Source organism: Balaenoptera physalus (assembly GCF_965194825.1).
Source record: "Balaenoptera physalus genome assembly, chromosome: 9".
Classification (NCBI taxonomy): Eukaryota; Metazoa; Chordata; class Mammalia; order Artiodactyla; family Balaenopteridae; genus Balaenoptera; species Balaenoptera physalus.
The window spans coordinates 54,022,963-54,049,176 of record NC_138888.1 but is presented as its reverse complement, the minus strand read 5'-3'; positions in this window follow the sequence as shown (position 1 = coordinate 54,049,176).

Genomic DNA, 26,214 nt, shown 5'->3' with positions numbered 1-26,214 from the left:
CACAACCAAAACAAGGGCTTATGCACTTCCCCACTTGGGAACAGTTGTGCTAAAGATGAAAGTAAATGATCAGCAACTATTTAGTGACCACCTTCTCTATGCCTGTGTGTCATGAACTGCCTGACTTCACACCCTTTGTCATCCCTACTCTTGCCAAGTATACTTATGAACTTCTCCAATGAGCTCATACCTGCCCACTCACTGTGACCAGCCCTGCTCTAAAGCACAGAAGGATCCCTGGCCTTAGAAAGCTGTTGGGACTTGTTCAAGCCACACCCATTCTCTTCTCCCTCCATGCCTGATAGACAAGATCCCTTGCCTGGATCTTGCTCCTTGATACCTCAATCTCTGGCCTGTGTGTTTAGTCTCCACTTGAGTCCCCGGTTGTTTATTTTTTAGTCTCGGAGACTAGATTCATCATCTCTGGGCTCCAATCTCCAACTCTGGGTGAGGTTTATTAGCTACTGGAACAACAGGATTTGCTTCTTCCTGTCTGTCTTAATGGCAACCACTTGTTGAGTACAGGATCTAGCATTGGGTTGACCTTTTTAATATACTCCTTTATTAAATCCTCACTTGAGACTGGTAGTATAAATTGCTATTCCACAGAGTAGAAACTGAGGTTCAGAGTAATTTAACAACATGCCCAAGCTCACAAGGTAGAAACTAGCAGAGGCAGAGCCAGAATTCAAACCCAGGATTGACCCTGAAGCCCAGAAACGTAACTGCTCTTCAGTATTGCCTCACGTGGCTTCTCGACTTGACCCCTTTGCTCGCCTAGCCCACAGTTCATCTCCACCTTCAGCACTTTGACTTTTCTTCACTTGACTGACTTTATTTGACCCTCTGCCTGACATGAGTTCACTCTTTCCTTTATTAGACAATTCACTTTGTGGCAGGCATTGAGTTTTGTGCTAAGAATAAAATAATGAACAAGGTAAGACCCAGGCTCTATCCTCATGGGCAGACCAGCTTCATGCCCAGTGGGGGAGACGAACAAGTGAAAAGGCAATTTCAATGCAGGGCAATCAGTGCAGTGACACAAGGAGCTGTTTATAATACCTGGTGGTTAAATTCACGGTCCAGAGTCCTTCCAATCTTCCCTGTTACTAGTCCCAGCTGGCTCCCTTTGTCTCTCCCCTATTCAGCTGACACTGGGTCTCTGAGCCCTTTACCAGCAGGCTCAATCCCACCCTTAACGAAGGCAGATGGAAGGATGGGAGGTTGACAGTCTCAGGCCACCATCTGCAGGAATTTAAGATTGAGTTCTGTTCTCCAGATCTGGAGCTCAGTGGCTCAGTCATAACTCCTGGGCTCCTATGCTCCCTCAGACCTCTTTTACAGCCTGGGAGGTATAAGTTCTGGAGTTCCGGGTTTCTGGTGTTTTAGGTGTGAGCTGTCTTGTTGCCAGCATTTTCATCAGAAGTTCATAGAGCCTATGAGGGTTCAGCTAAAAGTCCCAAGTGCTGACCAAGTTACTCTCCTCAGTACATTCTAGGTGTTCTGTAGGATTTGGGCCACACTATTCCTTCACCCTAGGGCAGGGGTCCTATAACCTATGGACCATGTGACTCCTGACCTGGACTGCTGTTCAGAATCCCTTTCTACCATGTTTCATCCCCTGTGTGAGATCTCCTGATGCAAAGGGTTCCTTGAATCTCACTCTGAGCTTGGAACCTCTTGGCTGCTCCATCCAGGATCGCTCATTGCAGCCTGGTCAGTTTGCCCTCGACCTTATGCAATATTGGTAATTTTCTTGGAAACACAGGGGTCTAGAAGGAAATATAATCTCTCTCAGAGCAGTAATCATATGTGTAAGTGGTTGCTCAATAAATATGTGTTGAAAGAATTAAAACGAGTAAAGTTAAAGCCAGAACTGGTGCCAGTGTTAAGCGGCACAGATCCTTGCACGCATTGGTCAGCCAATAACCATTTGCTGATTTGAAGTTGTTTGAATTGAACTACAATGTGTCTGGGGAGATAAGATTTATAGATATGAAACAATTAAAGAGCAATAAAAGACAACACACCTCAGTTTCTCTGTATCATATCGACTGCCCTGTGGATAAAGGAGATAGCGCTAGGGATCAGAGCGGTAAGCAAAAAACTTACAGAAGATGAAGGACTTGAGATGGACTTTGGCCATTAATTCATTTCATGCTTTTCCAAATGAATTTTTCAAATAATTCTACAGTAGATAGATCACCCTCATTTTACAAAAAAAAAAAAAGAAAGAAAAAAAATGTTAAAAAGGCTGAGAGATTAAAGGATTTTCACATATGAAATGATAATTTTGTTCAAATTTGGCAAATATTGATTGCCTGCTTTGTGCCATGCTTTATTGCCAAGAATAAAACATATGAAATGGACAAGAAAGACACGCTGTCCTCTTCGAAGCAACACATTGGTGTGTCTGTGTTATAAATAAGAAATTAAAAAACAATGCAATAAATTCTAAAAAAGAATTATGTAACAAGTGCTATAGGAATCCAACGCATGGGTGTTATAACCTGCCTTTCTGGCCATGGCAGGAGTAGGAAGACATCTTTTAGGAATTATGAGAGCTGCGTCTTGAAAGATGACCTTTAGTTCCCTGTGCTGGGGAGAGAAAGTATCAGAGAGGACACTGCAGGGGGGAGACTTGTACTGGGAAAGAGCACGGGACACATCGATGCTGGATAAGAATGTTAAGGACAGGCTGTGAAATGCCTCCAGCACCATTGCCAAGGTGGATAAAGAGGGACTTCTGGACTTGTGCTGGTTTACACGTCTAGACTGTGGATTCTAGGGGTGTCTTCTCTCCACTCTTCTTCTTCATTCCATGTTAGCATCCAGACCTGCACTGTCTCTGCTGGGTTCTTCCTTGTCTAAACTCATTTATGCACAGGGACCAGCACTTACAGAGTCCCAAAGGAGGCCTGTGGTCCCTGTCAGCTCTCTACAAGGATGCCTGTGACTCAGGCCATCTCCAGGAATCTCCCTGTAGTTGGATTCTGCCTCTGTTTTCCATGGGGAAATCTAAAAGAAGGATGCCCACGATCCTCTCAGAGTCAGAATAATTGGTTTTGCACCTTCCTAACCATGTCCAGACAAATTCAAACACTACACTGTGTAGAAGAGACAGAGCAGAAGACAGTTCTCTCCACTGTGATATTTATTCTGGTCCCTGGCTCCAGGAGCATTTATTTTTAAAGACGGCCGAGGATCAAAGCCAAGTGTGTCATTGTATCTCCTATTCTACAGATTTGCAAATGTGATTCTTTCTCCCAAATATTAGACAATTCCACTTTCCATTTTGGCTGGCCGATGGCTTTTTGAATTCTTTCTTTTAGAAGTCAGCATGGCCCGACACAGACCATCTCAAAATCGACTAAACCACGGAGAGGATCATCCTTCCTTCTGGCCCCATGACAATGCACTCCAAGAATCCCAGGTGCTTCTTTCTATTCTGGGAATGGGCTCCAGTTTGGAGATTTGCACGGTCCATTAAATCATCTCTGTGTCCTGGTGAGCTTTCCTGCTATGAGTCCAGCGCCCTCCACATGAGCATGAAGCTGATGGAATTCTCTGCCAGGAAAAATAGAGCCTAGACTAAGCTCAACACATCAGGGTTTCACCTCTCCACAGCATTTTAAAGGAAATGGTACAGGTTGGGGACCACATCAGGACTTCTGCTTAACTCTCCGTGGGCCAGACTGTCTGTTGTGTGGTACATGAAGTCTTGTCCCAGTGCTGATTGAGTTTACAAAATGGCACTCTCCCATTATGGATTTTTTTTTTTTTTTTGGCCACACCACGCAGCACATGGAACTTCCTTAACCAGGGATCGAACCCACGCCCCCTGCAGTGGAAGCGTGGAATCTTAACTACTGGACTGCCAGGGAAGTCCCCCTTGTGGATTTTTATTTAAGAGAAAAACACTTTTCCCCTTTAGATTAGATTTTTTTTTTCATCTTTCCTGAAATACTTATTTTTAACTTCACATCTTCCAAATTTTAGATGGCACAGGCAGATTTCTCACCTCACTTGGTGCCTTACCCAGTGCTTCTCAAACTTTAGTGCATATGAGTCATTTGCTAAATTTTGTTAAAGAGCAACTTCTGATTCAGGAGATTGGGGTGGGCCTGAGATTCTGCATTTCTAACAAGTTCTCAGGTGATGACAATGCTGCAGGTCTGTGGATCGCACTAAGGGTAGCACAACTGTAGAATACTGAGCTCCTACTATGGACCAGGCATTGGGAGAAGTGATTAAGGATGCAGGGGAGGAGAACAGAGGTGTACTTTATATCCTTGTAACCAGTGTACAATCCTAGTTAGTTAATTAGTAAAACTTGATTTTATTCTTTTTTTTTTTTTAAATGTTGTCTTTCCATTTATTGTTCAGAACATCATTTTTTTTTAAATTAATTAATTAATTAATTTTTGGCTGTGTTGGGTCTTCGTTTCTGTGTGAGGGCTTTCTCTAGTTGCGGCAAGCGGGGGCCACTCTTCATCGCGGTGCGCGGGCCTCTCACTATCGCAGCCTCTCTTGTTGCGGAGCACAGGCTCCAGATGCGCAGGCTCAGTAATTGTGGCTCACGGGCCTAGTTGCTCCGCGGCATGTGGGATCTTCCCAGACCAGGGCTCGAACCCGTGTCCCCTGCATTGGCAGGCAGATTCTCAACCACTGCGCCACCAGGGAAGCCCTGATTTTATTCTTGATTGAGCTTGATCTAAAGTTGGACTCCATCTAATTTTATCTAAGTAAGATTACTAATTTACTTACAAGCAGACTCTTCTTTTTAACTCTCCAGGAAGTATAAAGTGGTCATCGTTAACTCTGATTTCCCAAGATTAGTTCTCCCTTTGGGGTAAGTGAAACACATAATGATTTATTCCTAGGGTTGAGTGCTTCTCAATCTTTTTCATTTCATGACATAATAAAAAAAAATATAATGCTGGTGTATCACCCCAGGGGAAGCTTCTTGCCTCTTGAGTGGTTACTGGCCATTGGAGAGCAACTGGCCCAGGGTCTTCCCAATGGAGATCCAAACCTTGACATGACAGTAACCCATACACTCAGCTCCCTGATTGGCAAGCTCTGATTCTGCTATAATTTCTCAGCTTCAGAAATTCATCATAAAATATAAATGCCAAAGATATTTATATTTGGGAGATTTGGAAAAGTACCACTAAAGTCACTATCAGTTAAGAGTCAAGTGAAAATTAATTGAGGGCTGACTCAAATAAAGGAGGAATCTGGGAATGACCTAGAGCATGGCAAGGAAGAAGAGGAGGCACAGAGGGTAGGACAGGAGAGAAGGGATGGTGGAAAGGCAAGGGTGGCTTCTACTTCCTCAAATTTTGCCAAAGCCTGCCTGTTTCGGCATCGATCACACTTGCCCCAAATAATTCCCTTTCTCTCAGCAAATATTATGAATCTATATGAAGACCGAAATAAAAACTAAAATGGAAGAAAAAATGGGTAGGTATCTATCTTTTCATAGAATTTTTTTTTTTCCTCAGTGAGTTGAAAGGCAATGACTTTAAATAAAAAAATTCTTTTGAAATGTTTCTATGATAGGGAATTAGCGCCCAAGCCCATGTAGTTGGATAATCCCGTCCAACAACATGCGTTTTATACCTTGTAGACCAGAGTCAGCAAACATTTTCTATAAAGGGCCAGAGAGTAAATATTTTAAGCTTTGTGGTCCATGCAATATCTGTAGCATCTATTCAACTGCTGTGGCATCCACAGACAGTGCATAAACAAATGGCCATGGATGTGGTCCGACAAAACCTTATTTATAAAGTCAGGTGGGAGGCTGGATTTGGCCCACGAGCTGTGGTCTGGGACCCTATTATGGACAAAACCTTATATGTTATTGAACCAAAAATAAAAGTTGAATGTGGAAAAGAACAGAGCATATATACTTAGAGGGCAAGGTGGACCACAGAGGTATGAGGATAGATCCTTCTTGAGCACCAGACGCTGAACATAGATACCCACCCAGGGCTTCTGAAAAGAGGTAGTAGGCCTGGCAGATTGCCCAGGAGTAGGATGTAAGTGGGAAAATGGAGACTTAATTAAGGCAAAGTTTCCATGAAATGGTCTTTCTAGGTCAACTTGGCAGATAGATTTGAAATGCCACCATTTTGCATAAGTTTTTGGGTTTTTTCCAGAAGTTTTTCACCAGCCCTTGGCCACATCAGTTGTACGCATGAGATGACACTGAGAAACAGCAGTCTGAAGAAATTCTGCACAGTTGGCATAGGTTTTCATGTTTCATTAAAATTCATGTTTTATTAAAATTTTCATGTATTTTCATGTTTTATTAAAATTCTTCTTTGACCACATACTGATTTATCTCTGTGAGTCTATGAGATTATGCTAATTTGGGTGTCCGTGGTTTATGAAGTGGGACCATCTAGCCTTTTAAACTGTTCTCTCTTAGTTCCTTAAAAGAGGCCAGATTAAGACTCTAAATATTATGAACTCAAAATTCAGCAGATAGGTAAGTGAACTTTTTAGGCTTGTAAAACATATGTGCACATTTATTGTACATATTATTCAAACACGTACATATTTAGAAGTCAAATTTTTCTTCCTGTGTGGCCTTGCCTACTTTAACTATTAAACTTCATTTGAAATGTAAATTAAAACTATCTAAATACAAGTGCTTTTATGTTAATTGCCCAAGTAACAATTTACTTCACTCATTTATGTTTCCATTTTTGTTTTGTTTTCACAGGAAGTGAAATGCCTGTCACCAGACAGAACAGTAGGCAAAACTGGGACTTCTTGTTTGTAATAAGTGTGTTGTTCACATTATGCCTTTTAACATTTATCCTAAATCAACCCTTTAATCTAGGAGTCTTTGATCCTAGTTTCTTTCTAGAGTCTTCAATACCAGGACTTCCCCCAAGTTATTCTTTTGTAAATTGATATCATGGCTGTTAGAAGGCAATAAATGAACAATGCCACATCTAGTATTTGTAACAACAGGGATTATTAACTTAATTACCTTATCCTTTGGAAATATCTGAAGAAGAATTATGACCGCTGGGACACCAGCCACAGTCACCTAATCTATTTCTTAAGTTATAGCAGCAAAGTCTTCAGCAGGCATCCTTTCGTGGTCTGGCTTATTGCAACCCCAGTTGTGGCATTTAGCAGAGTGTTCTGTCATGGGAGTCAAAAGGCATGGTGCTGATTTCAGGAGTTTTGAATTTCCTTAAAAAGTAAAATTTCAAAATTAAATTTGGGGACCAGTGTGGAAGGGTCAATTTTTCACTTTGTCAAGTGAGGACAATAAACAAAAACCTTCCATCTATTGTATCCATAACTTCAAAAAAGGAAGGGCATTTGAACACCAAAATAGGAAGTAGGAAATAATCTCAAACTAAAGAGCAGAGCTTTATGGAAAACAACCTCATTACATTGTTTTTATTTTTTCTATTTTAATATAGATTGGGGAGCAAATGCATACATGATAAAAGAAGACAGGGAACTAGGAAATCTTAAAATCTTAAATAGAATTAGAAGGGCTATTTTTCGTGTTCAGGTTAAATGATTTGAAACTATTCCTTTATAGTAAGTGAAGTTAAAAGAGTAACTGATAAGAGTTAAGAAAGGTTTTCCCTTCAAGCACTGTAATTCTATGGGACATAGTCCTTCAACAGGATAGGACTTTCCTTAGAATGTCATCCCTATAATTACAACGCAGGGAAATTTATCTCAATATTTTCTAAACTTTTCAGAGGGTCAAATGAAAGCCATTATTCAAGAGAGCTATTAATATGGTGATTTTAATTGGTAGTGATAATAATAACCATATACAAATATTAAAGAATGGCAGCCCTTCTATATAAAGCAACATTTCCTGTTAAATCTGTTTTTTTTAAAACATCTTAGATTGGAAAATTATCATACCACACACAACAAAAAATTTATAGATGTTTCCAGCTCCTTTCCTATCCAATTTTCATTTCCTGTCCATTGGCCTCAGGAATATGAGCCAAGCAAAATTTCAAAAGCTCCTGGAAAAATAGAAGCTGCGTGTATGCATGTGCGTGCGTGTGGGGGGGGGGGTAGAAGGACAGTAAAATGAAAACATTAAAACTATCCCTTTTTTATAATTTGCCTCTGTCTTCCAAAGGCTCTGACACATACATGCTCTGGCTTTGTGAATTTCCCTGTGATAGGCAGCACCTGATTGATAATGTGCTGTGGTGAGGGAATCCAGTGGAAGCATTTACTGAAGGAACATAGATGATTTGAGAGACACCAGAGCTATCTTATCCTCAGGGTTATCAATAATGCTGCTATAAATATCAACACTTAATCCATTACATGGTAAAAAAAACACAGAGGTTACTAAAACTGGGACCTGGACTCGGTATCTTCCATACCTTCTGTAGTTGGAGGGTCAGGCTGAGCTAGGACCACAGGGCAGAGATGGAGAGTAGTAATGGGTGGCGTCTGTGCTTGGAGTTATGAGTCAGTGTACTTTCATATACAACAGTGAGCATCCCTGTATGGATGGCCTTATGCACAGGGAAGGAGCCATTAAAAAGTGAAATCCCTGCATCATGAGATTCTACAGCAATACAGGAAATCGACATTAGGATTTGTGGTTTCCTGCAAATGGGGAATCTAAGAGAATATTTTAAAAAGCCACATGTTTCAACTATCAGTGGAGATGTTATCCAAAGATTTCTCACTCTATAAGTGTCAGGGACCTACATGGGATAAAAAAGAAGGTTGAGAATAGTAATTCTAGAAGCTAGGAATAGGGTGTGTATAAAATATTCCCTTAGAACATGGATGGTAACCTGTCAGGAAGAGTGGGGCTGGGTAATGAATTAATGAAAATAGAATAATGAAAAGCATAGCTCATATTTACTGAGGAATGATTCTGTTCTGGGCACTGTGCAAAGGGCTCTATTCAGTTACTAAATCTGTCCTTCTGAAAGAGGACAGGGGGTTATTAAGGAAATTATTAAAGATAGCTGCCTTTTGTTACCACCACTGGCAAATTTACTATCTTTATTGTGCTTTCCAGGTGACTAATAGCAATAGACTGGGCTCTGGTTATTAGAAAGAATAAAGTCTAAATACTGAAAAAGGATAAAAAAACATGCAGATAAATATTTTGAAATGACCCAGATTTGGAAAGTCCTAATACGTTGCCAAACTTTCAACATTTTGCTCACCACAGAACGACTCCTCTGAGAACAAAGTAATTGCTGACTTCAGAGAGCTCTGAGGAAGTTCAGTGGATGGAAAGAATTTGGCCAGCAACTGGGTGAATCAAATCTAGAGTTTTTCTATCACTGGTTGTGTATGTGTGTGTGTGTGTGTGTGTGTGTGTAAGCACTTGAATATATCTACAAAATTTAGCTCACTACCTGAAGTATTTCTCAAGGTCAAAACTTCACTGGAGAATGGTAATGCTGCCTCTGGGTTGTTTCACACTTGGGCTACTCCTGGACAATATTAATTATGGACACCAGAAGTTCCCAAACCTAGCTAAGCCTCGAATCCTGGAGAGCTTTAAAAGTATATATTCACAGACCTACTCAATCAGGCTCTCCAGGAGTGGAGCTGGCATAGATGTGTATGTATGTTTTTACAGGCGATGCCAATCCCAGTTTGGGCGTACTCATTTAATTCAGGCTGGCAGTGAATCTTGGGAACCACTCACCTAAACAGCTCAACCGACACTCAGGTTGAGCGGCTGTTACCTGTTCCTACTGATTTCCTTAACAGCAGCAGATCTGGGTGGACACCACAAAGGCTTTAATTTTAATGGATTGACCTCTCTACGCTGTCACAGGAGACTCTGCTTGGCATTTCTGCCTTTCAAAGAACGTGTTCCATCATGAAATCCTAAAAGAACCTGGACCACCTGGCTTTGGGATGGATGCCCTCTAAGAGATGTAGGGAACATGCCTTACTATCTGCCCTCAGCAAGATACCAACATGGACTCCAAACAAGCAATTCAAACCTGGAAAATGTCTCAAGTGCCACATGAGATGTTATGAATAAGCTCTTAGTTCCATTGATTCTTCCTCTTTCAGTTTTCTGTGCCTATACAGTCTCTTGGTTTCTCTCCCTACCTACAAACTCAGCTTATCAGGCTATTGGGCTCTCCACTGGACAGAATCGCCTGCAAGAGACAAGGGCACCAAGCTGCCAGCTGACAGTCCAGAGACCACGGCAGCTTGAATTTTTAAGGTCACTAGGTCTCACTGTAGGACAGCCCACTTTGATGATTGATTTTCCTTTTTTGAAAATGATTTTGGTAAATCAATCTCCACCAGCATCGCACATGTGTGTGTAAGTTTGGCAGAATACAGCAAGGCATTTTCGAGATCTCAGCCTTCGTTCCTTTCCTGGAGAGACAGGGAAATGTGCACTTGCTCTCATCCCTGGGGAAACGGCCCCTCCCCAAGTCAAAAATGCACCTTCAGAGACACTGCCTTTCCCCTTCCTTTTCCAATCCCCCCTTTCCTTTTGGGTCTCCCCAGTTTTGGAAGTCGGGAAGAATGAATACATTATTGAACTTATTCGCTAATCAATTTACCTCAACATGTATTTCTCATGGCCATTGCCAAGGGATACCAAATGAACCATGGAGAGAATAATTTCTAATGCAAAGTCAAAAGTGATTAGCAGCATGAAAGAAGAACAAAAAATCGCTATAGGAGCTGGGTGGTCAGTGCTCCTATGTCATATTATGGAAGAGAAGGTTGTGGGAAACGTTCCCTCTCTTTCCCTCCCTGTGGTCAGTCCCCAGCTCTAAAGGGTGTGATAAAACATAAATCCTAAAGGATTTGAGGTCTTTTGTCTCAGGAGTCTCTGTGAAAATGTCAGCATTCATGGAGTTGAGGAGGATTGAGGCTAGCTTTTTGGGAGCATGCTTCAGATCACCCAGGAGCCTGTTGTGCATGAAGATTCCTACTTGCACCTCAGAGACCCAGGTCCAAAGGACGGGGCTCAGTCCTTCATGTCACCTCCAGGCACTTGTGCAAAATTCTCCTAGGACTTAGGCCAGTGTCAACTCTCTGAGTCAGAACCCCGACTTAAACTGATTTTAAGATCCACAAGAAGCGAGGGAGAAAAGTAACAGTTGTGCATATAACAGTACACACTTATGGCCTTTAATCCTCACTGCCACTCATTTCACAGATGTGGAGACACACTGAGAAAAAGATCAATGATTGATCTGAGGTCATGAGTGGTAAATGGTAGAACTTGGTTCTAGACTCAGATCTCCTGACCCCAAAGTCCAGTATCGCATCTGTGTTGTCTCACAGGGTACATGGTAGTTATTCAATCAGTAACTGCTGCATGGAATTGAATCAGAGACAAAGCAGTGCTTCCAGAGTACCGTTGAAGTCCCCAACCGTGATAGCAGATTCATCTAGTTCTCTTTGCAATTCTATTAGTTTTTGTCATGAGCATTGGTGAAGACAGCTGCACTTCCGGCACCTTGCCCAGGGGCAGGTGCCCAGAGCTCGGCACTGAGGTACACAAGCGACACAGACACAGCCAGATGGAGTCTGCAGCCCATGATGGGGACATTGGAGCCCCACCCAGCCTTTCATTGAATCTTGCCCCTTCTCAGTTCTGTAATTCTGGCAATGACTGAGGTGCAGTGTGCTATTGGCAAAACATCTTTTTCTGGCTCTACTTTTCGACACAGACAAAGGGAAAAGCCAAGCCATCTTATAAGGTTCCACTGCTTTTTTCTCAAAGTTGCCTTTGTCTGTAATGGCTGCATTAGTAGAGCTCGTACCCTGTCCAAACAGGTTACAGCATCCAGAAAAGGCACAATCATTACGAGTCATCAAGGAAGCTGAGAAGTTTGCATCTATAGCCACGGTAGAGTTTTCTGCAATATATATCTATAATCAAGTTTTCTTTCAATATATTAAAAAAATCACTTTTACCGTTCATTTGATATAACATTAAAGGATGTTATTATAATAGTCTACAAATCAACTGCAGTAGAAAGAATATGAATTGAATATTAGATGGCTAAGTTGACTAATGTCTACATGGAAAGTTGTGGTTTGAGGTATGCAGATGAGAAATCTTTTATCAATTTAAATTTTTATTATTCTCATCCCATATTTTCTGCAATCTGAGATTTAAAAAATGTTTATAAGCTTTATTTCCCCTTCAGTGTTCAAAGCCTTTATCTTGATTATTTGGACCTTTTGGCTTTCTTCCTCAATGCTGTGATTCACTGGTTTCCTGTCATTTCACTCTGCAGGGTCTGGTTTTCCAACTGGGACAGCCTGCCATATACTCTCAGCAACAAGAATTAGCTTGGAGTGATTTGGGCCTGAGATGGCGGCTCCCTGATTCATTTGGGTCTACAGGGAGATGGCCACAACCAAACAAAACAGCCGAAAGGAAAAGCTACCAGGTCCTCCTGTATCTGGACAGCCCAGATGTTATTTACAGCTTTGTTTATGAAGTAATTTCTTGACCCTCCTGGCTAGGATCCACACACTTTGTCATTTTAGAGCACACACGTCCTGTCACATGGTGACGATGTGCCCTGAACAAGTAAACAGGCTGCGAGACTGTTATGAGGGTAGAAAAATCTTTTAACATAGCACTCTGCTCCTCCCTCCACTTCTAAAAAGGACAAAGGGAAGCAGAGAGGCAGAGAACTGGAAACTGTTTTATTTTTAGATTTTCAAATCGCCACAACCCATGCAGCCATCTTGAACCTCCTACGATGTGCAAAGTGCTATGACTAAAGAAGGTGGATGGTTCATGAGTCCAACTCTCAAAACCCTCCCATTCCAGTGAAAGACAGATTAATAACACAGGGAACCACATACAATCTCAAGGTGAAGTTGGTGTAACACTTGGGATGGGGTACAAATACTCCTTCTAGTGTTATTATAAGTAATACTGAAAAGGTAGGGGATAGCACATCCCTCAAATTAAGAGAAGGATTCACGAGATTAAAGTCTGTCCCTAAAATGGAAGGCTGTGCTGCCCTGTTTGCTTCCATCACCACCAGAAGTCTCCCTGGCCAAACCTCCTCCCCAGCGTCTTGTCCCTCACGGTGGTGTACATTCTGTAGTCTGATCCAGTCTCGCACTGTTCCGACCACTCTCCAAACCCCTTCACCAGGCTGTTGTCGGCAGAATCCGCTGCATCTTCAACTTATGCTCTGAACATCCTTGTTCTACCTGAAACCTGAATATTCTCTGAGGATGGTGCAGCCTGCTCTTAGAGGGCGGCTGATACGTTCTCATGCCCTAAATCCCACAGCACCTGGGGGTGGGTGGGTGTCTTCCTTGCTCCTCCCTCCAAATCACCAGTTCTTTTCCTGCTCATATGCCATAAGGTACCAGCTGCTATCTGTCCTCATTGAGGTAACTCACTGACAATCTGGTCATTCGTCCTCAGTCACTAAGGATTGTAGCACATCACTTACTGCCTTTCCATCCTTGTGGACTTTACCACCCCCCCATCAATGACTTAGCTAAATGTGCTGTCCTTGACCTTGTCCACGGTTCCTTGACCTCCTCAGCTGTGATGTCCTCTTCCTTTTTTTTTTTTTTTTTTTTCGGAGGGAATTTATTTATTTATATTTTTGGCTGTGTTGGGTCTTCGTTTCTGTGCGAGGGCTTTCTCTAGTTGCGGCAAGCGGGGACCACTCTTCATCGCGGTGCGCGGGCCTCTCACTATCGCGGCCTCTCTTGTTTCGGAGCACAGGCTCCAGACGCGCAGGCTCAGTAGTTGGGGCTCACGGGCCCAGTTGCTCCGCGGCATGTGGGATCTTCCCAGACCAGGGCTCGAACCCGTGTCCCCTGCATTGGCAGGCAGATTCTCAACCACTGAGCCACCAGGGAAGCCCCCTCTTCCTTTTTATAACACCTCCTCCAACCTCTTCCATGGTTATGCCCTAGAATTTGACATTATCAATTCATGCACTGCCTCCAAAATTTCAAGCTTCCCACTCTCTGTTCACCATCTGCTGCTTTTCCAACTCACTTACTGTAGTATCCGTACTGTATTACTTTGACCATATAGGGTCCACTGATCCATTGACTCTACCATTTTTCGGTGCTTATTATCCACCCCACTACGTGTCCCGAGAGCACTTTCCCTACTAGAGTTTATGGTTCATGGCTATAATCACTTCTTTGCATATGTCCTCAACCCCAGTAGTGAATTGAAGAGTGTCTCCCCAAAATTCTTGTCCACTCAGAGCCTTAGAATATGACCTTATTTGGAAATAGGGTCTTTGCAGATGTAATTAGTTAAGATGAGGACACAGTAGATTAGGCTGGGTCCTAAATCCAATGACTGGTGCCCTTATAAGAAGAGGAGAAGGACGCACAGAGGCATAGACACAGGGAAGAAGGCCCAGTGAAGAGGAAGGCAGGGAACTGGAAACCACCCGAAGGTAGGAGAGAAACGTGAGACAGTTTCTTCCTCAGAGCCTCAAGAAGGAACCAATCCTCCTGACACCTTGATTTCAGACTTCTGGCCCCCTGAACTGTGAGAGAATAAATCTTTGTTGTTTCAAACCACCAAGTTTGTGGTAACATTTTTACAGCAGCTACAGGAAACTAATATAACCCTCTCTCCCTCTGTTATACTCTTACAGCAAAAATCCGGACAATGATTAAATTCCAATCTCCACTTTCTCTGTGCCTGCACCTAACTGGCAGATTTTAGAAATCTCACAAATGTACTAACTGGTCTCACTCTACAGTTTTGACCACAGATCTTATATAGTCTAATTCAGCTGTGTTTTGTAGTGTATTCCTCCTGTTCTCTGGGGGAAATATTTCACACTTTCTTTTCATTTCCAAACTGGTGACTCTGCCTCTCATGACCCTAAGAAAATAGAAGTAAGGAGAAGAGAAAGAATTCTTCTTCCTTCCACCAAATCTACGAACCTACTTGCATTTGTACACATATTTTTCTATTTTTCTTCCTGTTTCATTCATTTAATACACAAGTACTTATGAAGGGTACTCTATACCAGGAAGTGTTATGAATTCTGGAGACAAGCAAACAAAGTCCCTTCCTTTTTGGTGATTATGTTCTTGGGTAAAAGACAAACAATAAATTTATAAACAAATACATATTCAATATAATATTAGACATGAAAGGTATTATGAGGGAAAGCAAAGCTATGATCAACAGGCAGGGTGCAATTTTGGGAGGAATGTTCAGGGAAGACATCCCTGATTAGGTCTGAGCAGAGATCTGAATAAAGAAAGGGATGGATGAACTGTCTGTGCTTCCTTCCAAGGTTAACAACCTCTGCTCTGGATTCCATCCTCCTTGTCCCACTCGGAGACTTTTTTCCCTACAATTTTCACCCACATCTTCTTGCATTACTAATGTCTCCCTCTTTACTTGATCATGTCCATCAAAATACAAACATGGTAAAATATCTGCCATCTTGTAAAAATTGCTCCTGGAATCCACATCCCCATTATCTTTTTCTTCTTTGGTATAAAACTCCCCCAAAGAGCTTCAATATTAACTGTCTCACCTCAAGTCACCCCAAACATTTTTAAAATTTCTACCAACAATTTCTATCATGTCAATTGCAAAGTCAATTTTTAATGCTTATCTTACTTGATTTCTTAGCAGCATTTGAAGCAGTTGATTACAAACCCTTTTTTTAAAAACATTTTCTTCAGATGACATCTCAGATGCCCCAATCTCCCTAACTTCCTGTACCCTCACCGAACTCTCATGCTCAGTGTCTAAGTGTCTAAATGTTGGAGCATCCTAGGGTTTAATCCTCAGAACTATTTGCCTCTGTATCTACACTCAAGCGTTAGGCAACGTCATCCTGTCTCACTGCTTTAAAAACCATCCATATGCTACTGACCCAGATTTTATCTCCAGGCCATCAGAGCTCCAGACTCATGAGTATCCAATTTCCTATTCAACATTTCCGCTAATAGACATATCGAATTTAATGTGTACAAAACCAAACTTGATTTCCTTGCCTAACAAGTTTAATGCTTTCCCACTCTTCCCCATCTCACTTACCATAGTGGCTCCGCCCCAAATGTTAGATATCAATTACCCTGCACTCCTTTATGTCTTTCTATATCCAAATCTAGCACCAAAGCCCGTGAGCATTACTTTCAAGTCATGCCCTCCTTTTAGCATGTCTACCACTGTCAGCCTGGCCCAAACCTCCTCTGTCTCACTGTAGATTGGCAATAAGCTTCCTAACTGGCTTTCCATCAGCTTAACTTGCCCTACTTCCATTGTTTATTCCCCATACATTATGAATGGCCTTATTAAAATATGAATCAGACCATGTCATTCCCTTGTACAGAATACTCCAGTGACTTGCCATTATATCCAGAATAAAATCCGAAGTCCCTGCCATGACTCACAAGGCTCTGTGTGATCTGGTCCCTCACCAATCTCTCCAACCTCAGTTCTCACCATTCTGTTCCAGTCATCCTTACTATCCCGATGGTCCCCACCAGGACAAGCATGTTTCTAACTCAAAGTCTTGTACTTATACTTCTCTCTGCCCAGGAGGCTTTTCTCCTCTACATGGCTTATTGTCTTACTTCATTCAGGACTTCGTTCAACTTATTTTCTCCTCAGAGAGGCCTTATCTGACCATATTATTTAAAATAGCACTGTATCTGTATCCTACACAGTCATTTTCTATCTCCTAACCTGCTTTATTTTTCTCTGTGGCCATTAGTACCTGATATTATATATTATGTTTATTTACTTACTGGAATGTCTAGAATGTCTTTCCTACTAGAATATAAATATCAAAGGGTAGGGAGTTTGTCTTATTCACTATTTGAACTCTAGAATCTAGAACATGGTAGTCATCAGATAAATATTTGTTTAATTAATTGAGTAAAATTATTTTATGAAAAATTTAAATGCATGGAGAAAATTTATAATATAAAGTTAATAATCAAAATAGCTATTAATCACTGAATAGATTCCAGGCAGCTTGCTAAGTGTTTTACAAATACAATATCTTTAATTCTTTTATTAACCTGAGAGCTGACTTTATTATAATCTCCATTTAATAGATGAGGGAAGTAGAGCTTAAAAAGTGTAAGAAATTTGCCTAACATCATACAGTAGTAGGTCAAAGAGCTGGAATTCTAACCTAGATCTGTTTGGTTCCAAAGCTCCAGGATCCACAGTCTCAACCCAGCAAATGTTTATTCTTGTTTATGATAGAAAAAGGGCTGGTGGTATTTCCAGTAGCATGCTGGAGTAGATATCCTGCATGACACTCCTGATCAAAACAAATTCTTGAATAGAAGAAAAATGTTTCACTGAGCTGGCACAAAAGAAAGGAATTCACCAAGCACATAAAAGAGAAACCAGAAATCCTGAAAGGTCAACAAATGCCAAAATGCATCCCTATGAGAGTGTGAATAAGAAATAAACCCCACTGTACAGAAGAGGTAAAAAAATAGCTTGTTATCTAACTTTTGGTTCTAGAAAGGAGGAAAAAAAAATCTCACTGAGAATTCATAATCATATTTTGGAAAGATTAGCTGTTAGAATTCATACTTTCAAGCTGAGGATTTAATTTAAATAGTTTCCAGTTGGTAGCACTTCCAGGTAATTGGCAGAAATAGATACAAATCTACTCTAGAGAACTGGATGTTCAATCCAAGCCTCAAAGGATTCTTATGGAAAAACTTTTAAGGAAAATGAGCAGCTCACAGTCACAAATCACAAAACACATTAAGAAGTAACATAAAAGAGAACTTCAAAGAGCAGATACTGGCAACAGACTTTGAAAGACTTAACCAGTTTGATTTGTTCAATGCTGAGTATGAACTATACTTAATATGTTTGAAGAAATAAAAGAGAAGTTGAAAATGTGAATAAGGAAAAAGCAGAATTTAAAAAACAATAGAACGTCTAGAAAATTAAAAGGTAATACTTGAAAATAAATGTTGGTTGATTACCTCATCAGCAGATGGAATACACCTGAATAGAGAATTACTGAGCTGGAAGATGGGACTATTGTCCAGAGGCCATGGGGTGAACTGCTGAGCCCGCAAACTCATTAGAGGAGGTGAGGAAGAAGTAGGGGACAATCACCCAAAGCATTCTAGCAGGTTGTATGGAAGCTGAGAATGCCAGCTCTCAGTTGCCCCTGCAGCAGGCTAAGCATGGCAACCATCAGGACAAAGAGTTTCCAGATGATAACAGGCAGCTCTGAAAAACAGTAGATCTACCAGCATTCACCAAAGGACCCGCATGAGACCAGGATGTCCTTTTGCCTTAATCCCACAAGGACACATAAGTCACACATCTCCTTCTATACACTTGGACATCCTCTTAAGGGGCATGGGCTCTCTGAGGGTTCAAGCATTTTTATGAAAATGAGATACTATTACCTAATGTTTTTTAATTACCAAAGCTTATTAATAGGAAATTAGATTGAGATTTGAGTTAGTTTTTATCCACAAAGCATTTGGAGTTGTGAATAAAACTATGTTAATTATAGACAAAATTACAGAGCTACATTTTCTCAGCACATCTGAATATACGACATGACTACCTTTGTATAATCTTCTGTTTGAATTGGCTAAAATCATATTTAATTATATTCAAATTTAGTCAGTTTTATTCCTTGTAAATTTATAGTATTTATTAAACTATAAAACTAAAGATATAGGGCAAAATTGTTTTATTACAAGTTTTCTTGTTTCAATGCACATGACTCTAATGCAACTTTTATGCAGCTCTTAGATCATCTAAGTAGTAAGTTGTTTGATTCTTTGTGCCTGTTGCGGAGACCTGGCTTCAGTAAAGCTTTGAAGTAATTCTACAAGTTTGGTAGGGGGCGGGGGAGGAGAAAGCCAGAACTAAAGAAGGTTTCTCATTTCTGCCTATGTGAAAAATTGCTGGCACCTAGACATCAGAGAGCAGAGGGAATTTGGGGGTCCAGAGTAAGGGTTGAGATGCTAGGGCAACCCCAAGAACGCCCTGTTGGTCACTGCAGCCTCTGTCTCAGGGCAATGATTTTGCATGGATATAAAGGACAATCAACTGGGTAATGGAAAGAAGAATCTTTGTACCCCCAATCCACAGCCATAGTGGGTGCTGGAAGGCCAGTGAGTGTCTAAAGACAGACACTGACATGGAGGTGCTAAATCATGATCCAATGGGTGTGATGTCATTATCCATTTTGCTGCCTCACTGAGGTTACCCATCTTGCAGTCATGACTGGTCCAATGGCTGAGGACTGAAAGAGTTCCTAAAATTATTCCCAGCAGTAGAGGGATATGATGGGAGGAAAAAGAGTTTTCTTTCTGGCATGGATTCAATGGTTGTGTGCTGAGAAGGGAGGAGAGACCAGGTAAGAATGTATCATTTTAGCTCATATATTTTACGTTGCTCTCATCCTTGAGTCAGGATGAATAGCTTACAGGAAGAGCTCAGGACTAGCAGGTCAGATTCTCAGAGACTCATACTTAGAGGCATGGTGGATATTGCTAAATTCAGCCTCTCTCTTGCAATAGAAAATTGTTCCTGGCTCCATGTCCTCTGCCTCTTATAGGACTTTCCCTCCACCAGCCCTGCCACGAATGGGAGCCCACTTCCTCAGGAAGGGACATGTCCTTTTCTGGACCAAGTACTGTCTTTGTTGCAAGGGAGCCTGACGCTTGATTCATGTGGTTTGTGGCCAGTTTGACTACTGAGATGGCCTGGAAGACATTTTTCCCCACTCAAAGAGTACTCTTGTCCTCACCTGTATTCTTTTCTCTATGTTCAATTGTTATCTCTGTTGGCATTCATTCATTCATTCATTCATTCTTTTATTATTTATGGCTGCATTGGGTCTTCGTTGCTGTGCACGGGCTTTCTCTAGTTGCGGCGAGCGGGGGCTACTCTTCGTTGCAGTGCACAGGCTTCTCATCGTGGTGGCTTCTATTTGTTGCAAATCATGGGTTCTAGGTGCACGGGATTCAGTAGTTGTGGCCCAAGGGCTCTAGAGCGCAGGCGGGCTTAGTTGCTCCACGACATGTGGGATCTTCCTGGACCAGGGCTCGAACCCGTGGTCCCTGAATTGGCAGGTGGATTCTTAACCACTGAGCCACCAGGGAAGTCCCTCTATGTTGACTTTTAATATAACCTGTCCAAATTCTGTTAACATTCTAGTAGAATTATCTTTTCTGCCTTGTAATTTTGTTGCTTTGAAATTCGTCTGTACTCTGTTGAAGTTTGTCTTGAATCCCACTTTTTTTTTAAAGCTATCTCTAAAAATTATACTAAAACATTGAAAATGTGTCAAAAATATTCATAACTAAATTTAATGTGATTCAGTGCAAACTTAATGTTAGATTCACCACAAGCTATAAGAAATAAATGAACAATATAATTAAAATCCCAAATAACTGAAAGTTATATGATATAACTGAAGATAAGGAAGATGAGCTTTTCTTCCTTACTTTCTTTAGGAAGAAGTCTGTCAATCATTTCTTACCTATTTTAGTTAATGACTAAGTCTATTCAATTTCTTAAATAGTTCTAAAAATTTATTTCTACCTCTGCATTCCTACATCTCTCTTGGTTCAGAGTTCATTATCTCTTGGCTGCATTCTTATGAAATTAAAGAGAAGAAAGCAGAGGGAAAGAGATCAGTTATTGGGGGATCACTATGTACTAGGAAGTTTCTTATATGAGGATTTAGGAATGAATAATACACAGTTCTTTTCCTAAAGGGAGGACAGATATGGGAACAAGTAATTATATTAAATTGTGATTAGCACAATAGCAACAGTAGAAGACACAGCATTAGTGTTGAGGAAGGAGTGATTAACTTCTGTGCACCGGTGCTGGAGAAGGCTTTGCACAAGTCAATTCTGAGCTGGCAGTGAAGGGAGTAGGTCAAGGCATTCCAGGAAGAAGGAACAGCAGATATCTGGCCAGCTGTGGATGATCTGGCCCCTCCTACTTTCTCCATCCTCCACCTCACACTCATGAGCTCAGACACTATCAAAATGCTTGTTTCCCCTGTACATTCCATGTGGTTTTATGCCTTTCTGTTTTTGCATGTGTTGTTCTCTGTATTTCCTACCTTTATCCTGTAACTGATGATAGGTAGGGAAGATTTTTGAGCAAAGGAGAAACATGATCAAACTTTATTTTAGAAACATTATTGATGTGGTTCTGTTGAGGCTGAACTGAGGGAGGAAAGGACGATAGAGAAACCAATTATGATACTATTGCAAGCGTTAACAAGACCCTATACTAAGGCAGTTGCAGTGGAAAGAACAGGATGCATATGAGGGATGTTAAAAAGGTGGATTCAATGGATAAAGAAGATGTGGTACATATATACAATGGAATACTACTCAGCCATAAAAAAGAACAAAATAATGCTATTTGCAGCAGCATGGATACTAGAGATTATCATACTAAGTGAAGTAAGTCAGAAAGAGAAAGACAAATACCATATGCTATCACTTATATGTGGAATCTAAAATATGACACAAATGAACCTATCTACGAAATAGAAACAGACTCACGGACATAGAGATCAGACTTGTGGTTGCCAAGGGGGAGGGGGGATGGAGAGGGATGGACTGGGAATTTGGGGTTGGTAGATGCAAACTATAACATTTAGAATGGATAAACAACAAGGCCCTACTGTATAGCATAGGGAACTATATCCAGTCTCCTGGGATACACCATAATGGAAAAGAATATTAAAGAAAGAATGTCCATATGTGTATAACTGAGTCACTTGGCTGTACAGCAGAGATTGGCACAGCACTGTATATCAACTATACTTCAATTTAAAAAAAGGTGGATTCAAAAGTGATGATGATGATTTATTGAGGGGGATAAACAGGGAGAAGAAGAAATAGAATGGAGTGAGGGGTATCTAAGATGCCCCTTAGATTTCTGCCTTGAGACATTGGGTGTTCTGCATTCCACCAGCCAAGGCAGGGAATATAGGAGGAAGAGCACTTTTGGGGGGAAGATTAATTCTATCTGGATGTAAGTGTTAAGTGAATCTTTGGGGTCAGAGATGACAGTAAGTAGCTGGATTTGAGGCTAGGTTTCAGGAAAGAGGTCTGGGTTAGGGATTTATATTGAGAACCATCATCAAGTAGGGGATAGCTAAAATAAAGCAAATACATTTATAAAGTGGAGAAAATATGAGTGAAACTCATGGTTGACTTCTAAGAGGAGGGACACACTGGAGTAGAATCTAAGCTATGGTAGAATCTGTTCTTGGAGTAGCCCAACTGGACAGAATGCTACAGTTTCCCAAATAAAATGGATTTCAATTTCTTCAACCCGATGTTACTGAGAACAACCCATCCAGGATAGGGGAGGTCCAGCCTCTCAAACTGAGGCCCCTACTTACTTGCCATCCTGAACATAGGAGTATCTGGATGTAAGAAACCTTCCTGGATGTGCCACCTGAGAAAATGACTTGCAATTTAATGAAGAAGATGCTTTCCTCTCTAAGTAATAACAGTAAGACTTGCAGACTAAGGAAAGATAAGAAGTTATGAAATTATTTTGAAATGAGGAAAGGATGTTGTGTATATTAAATGCAAAAAAAAGTCTTCACAGTCTGGCAAAGGTGGTACAAAGGATGTTTGTATTTCTCCATTTGCTATCCTAAATACGGCTACGCTTTCTTGCCAACACAATGCATTGATGGTGTTGGCAGGTAGGGAATATCTTAGGATAGTAAAGAGAGACACATCCAGCAACTGTAGTAAAATAAAATTCTCTTAAAATCACTCAGTAACATTTATTCTGATGAGTAGATAGTAAAGACTTAACAAATTCTTGTTAAACTAATCAATGACTTCATTGTTTACCAAGCAATTTTTGAACTTTCATTTGCCTTTCCAAGTAAATTCTCCTTTTGGAAAGAGAAAATGTTGACCATTGGACTTGGATGTATAACTGGTGTCAGGGATGTGCCTATGATGTATCTGGCACATAGTATGTGCTCAGTTAATATTGAGGGTGGAAAGAAAGGATGGAGAAAGGGTGGGAAGGAAAGGTTAAGTTAATATCTTCATAAACATTTGCTCTCAAGACTTTGGACAGTGTAAGTGGTATGTTCTAGGACAGTGATTCTTAACTTTGGCTGTGTCTGAATCACTCAAAAGCTTAAAAATTGAGGGAGACTCAAAAAGTTTCCACCCTAGACCCACTGATACAGAATTTCAGGAGGGGACATCAGGCTATGTGTAAATTTTTAAACCTCTGCTGATGATCGCTTCTGTTGCACAACCTGGGTTGAGAATTGCTATCTTCAGATCTGATAGATCCTGGATACGTTAATTAGTGAAGTTCCAGGCCTGTAGAAGTGAGAGGTCAGATCTTGAACTCAGAGTATCTATCCTTACTCACATCCTTAGGACACCATGGGGCTCCCCTAATTAATTTGTTAGGTCTTATTGTCCTGACTGTGGAAAATCATGGTTGTCTGTACCTGGCTCATGATACACAACCTCAAGCTACCTAGTAAATGGGGGTAGAAAGCTGGGTTGATTCTCATCTAATTATTATGTTTGAGGAATTATTGATTGCACCATACCTAACTATCCTTCCCCAGCAATGCTAATCTGGAAAGGGTTCTTATGTTCTTGCTGCTTTCTCCCCCTCAAAAGAAATAGATTTCCAGCTCCCCTGCAACTATTAGAACAAATGAAGTCACTAAACACATTTTCTCTAAAACATAGGCACCTAATAATTGTTTATAAAGTCGTAAGTACTTGAATTTTTTGAGTTTGATGATGAAACTCAGTGTTTAGGTTCTATCCTCATTCTTACAGGAAAAGAAAATAGCAACAAATCAACCCTTCACCTGTCTCAGTTATCCAAAAATAATCCTTCAATAAACTCCTCACCCCGAGATTCAAAGCTACCCTTGCCCATGAGGCAGGGAGATGGGCAGAGATGCCTGAACCAGACAAGGTTGCGGCTGGGGAAGCAGACCTATTGTCACACTCCTTTTTGAACTATTTGCTCCAATTAAAACATGGCTCTACCATCTTGGAAAGATTGATAAGGGGGGAAGAAGTAGGAAAAACTGTATTGACCTGTATCAATGCCCACCTAATAGTCAATGTTTTCTCTATCTTTGAGTATCACACATTCTCTAAATTGCTGAGAGTAGCTTGAAGCACAGATTTTTTGCTACCCTGAAAAATTTCACTTTTACTTTTCCATAGATTAATATAAATAGACTTGCCTAGAGTTTAAAAAAATAAAGTTTTACTGCCACAAATATCAGAAAATGTTTTTCTTTTCATAGGTGTGCTTTCTTTGTATGGTAATAGCTCTGTCTAGATACAAGAATGCAATCAATGCTTTTATGGTAGAAAGTCAGCCAACTGGAAATCCTTCCTTAATTCGAAAGATAAACATGGCATTTGTTTACTGCCATTGTTGATTTTTCCAAATTCAGGTTATCTTTTTGATGGAAAAAAGTAAGCTTTAGTTTGAACAGACAGTTCCTAAATGTCACTCCATAAATGGAGCTGGAAAGGGAGAGCCTCCTTAGATCATCATAAGAAGCATGAGCTGTGTCTGCCAGGAAGGACGGGCTCAGGAATAACTAGCATTTGGAACAACCTCCTAGAGAAGGGTGGGTCATAAGCCCAAGGGAAAGCACCCCTCACAACTCAACAGACACACAGACTCAGATTCATACATACGTTGATGCTTGGTAAGATCCATGGGCAGATGTTGCCCTGTTCTGTGACAGACTAATCTGTATCTAAAATACACATTTTACCTATCAGGAAGATCCTATATCATTAAGTAATCTGGAAGGAAAAAAGGCAGTTTTCAGGAAATACTTGTAAAACGTCAAATTAAAACTTCCCAAGTATTTTCTACACATTCCTCTTTTATGATGACTTGATGCTTAGAAATGATTACAGTTTCTGGGCACAGGTGATAAAGATCTATAAGAAAAATTCAGAAGAAAGATAGTCATTGCTATAGATTCATAGTCATAAGTTCATTTCATTGTATACGCATACATACACATACTCCCTCACTAATAAGAGCGATGATCGAAATTTATTGATTTAGGACTTCTCCATTTAAGACTTTCTTTCAAAATTTGAGGTGGTGATGGATCCATAAGGGTTTCAGTAAGGAATCAGATGGCATATTTTAAAATAGTTAACTGAAACTGGTTTGAAGAAAGGATTATTTATAGTGGTATGATCAAGATTAAGGAAACCAACAAGGAATGGTGAAACACCAAGATGACTAGGAACAGCTGGAAGTTATTACCACCACTGGGCCTGAATGAACAAGAAGGTCAATGTAACCAGAACATGGGGGCCCTGCAGATCTAGGAGAAGGCCCCCCAGTAGGAGTTGTTGTTGTAGAGAAACTTAGTGAGGCAGGGAAGGAGCAGCGATGAGTGGGAGGTTTACTCCACCTCTCTCTTCCCAAACATCTGGTCAATTGCTCATGTCTTCCATTGGCCCAAGCCATCAGAAAGCCAGAGGTCACAGAATTGGATGATGCAGCCTGAACATTAAGTCTTTTAAGACCCAGAGCAAAGCAGAGAATAGATTTGGGGAGGTAAATGGAGAGTAAACATCTCAATGGGAGAGCAAACATATACAGAAGAGTTAGCTAATGATACAAAGCAGTAAAGGGCAAACATCAAAACTAAAGAGGACAATCAATATGGACAGTAGGAGAGAGCACAACCTAGCAGTTAAGAGCACAGATTTGGAGGTTGGCAGTCATTTTCTCAAATGAAGGCACTACTGTATGTGTGACCTTGTCAAGTTACAGAACCTCTCTGTGCCTCAGCTTCATTCAGATGCAAATAATAGTGCTTACCCTATAGAGCTGCTAAAACACTTAAATGAGATAACATATATAAATCTTTTAGCTTGGTATGTGGCACATAGTAAGCACTCAATCGATGTCAATTACTATCATCAGCAGCAGAGGAGATTAGCCATAACCAATGGCTACTGGGGTCAGAGAAGGATGGGTAGAATTTGGAAATGCAGAAAGAGGGAGGAAGGACATCTAGAGAGGTTAAGTAGTGAGGGTTGGCGTGAACAAAGATTAGGAAGCAGGAATTCACAGAACATGTTCACAGGGTTGTATCAGGAGCAGTAGATTCAGATTGGGAGGGGGTGGCCCAGTGATGGAGGCCCTTGAACGTCAACACAAAATTTGGCTTTTATCTTGTA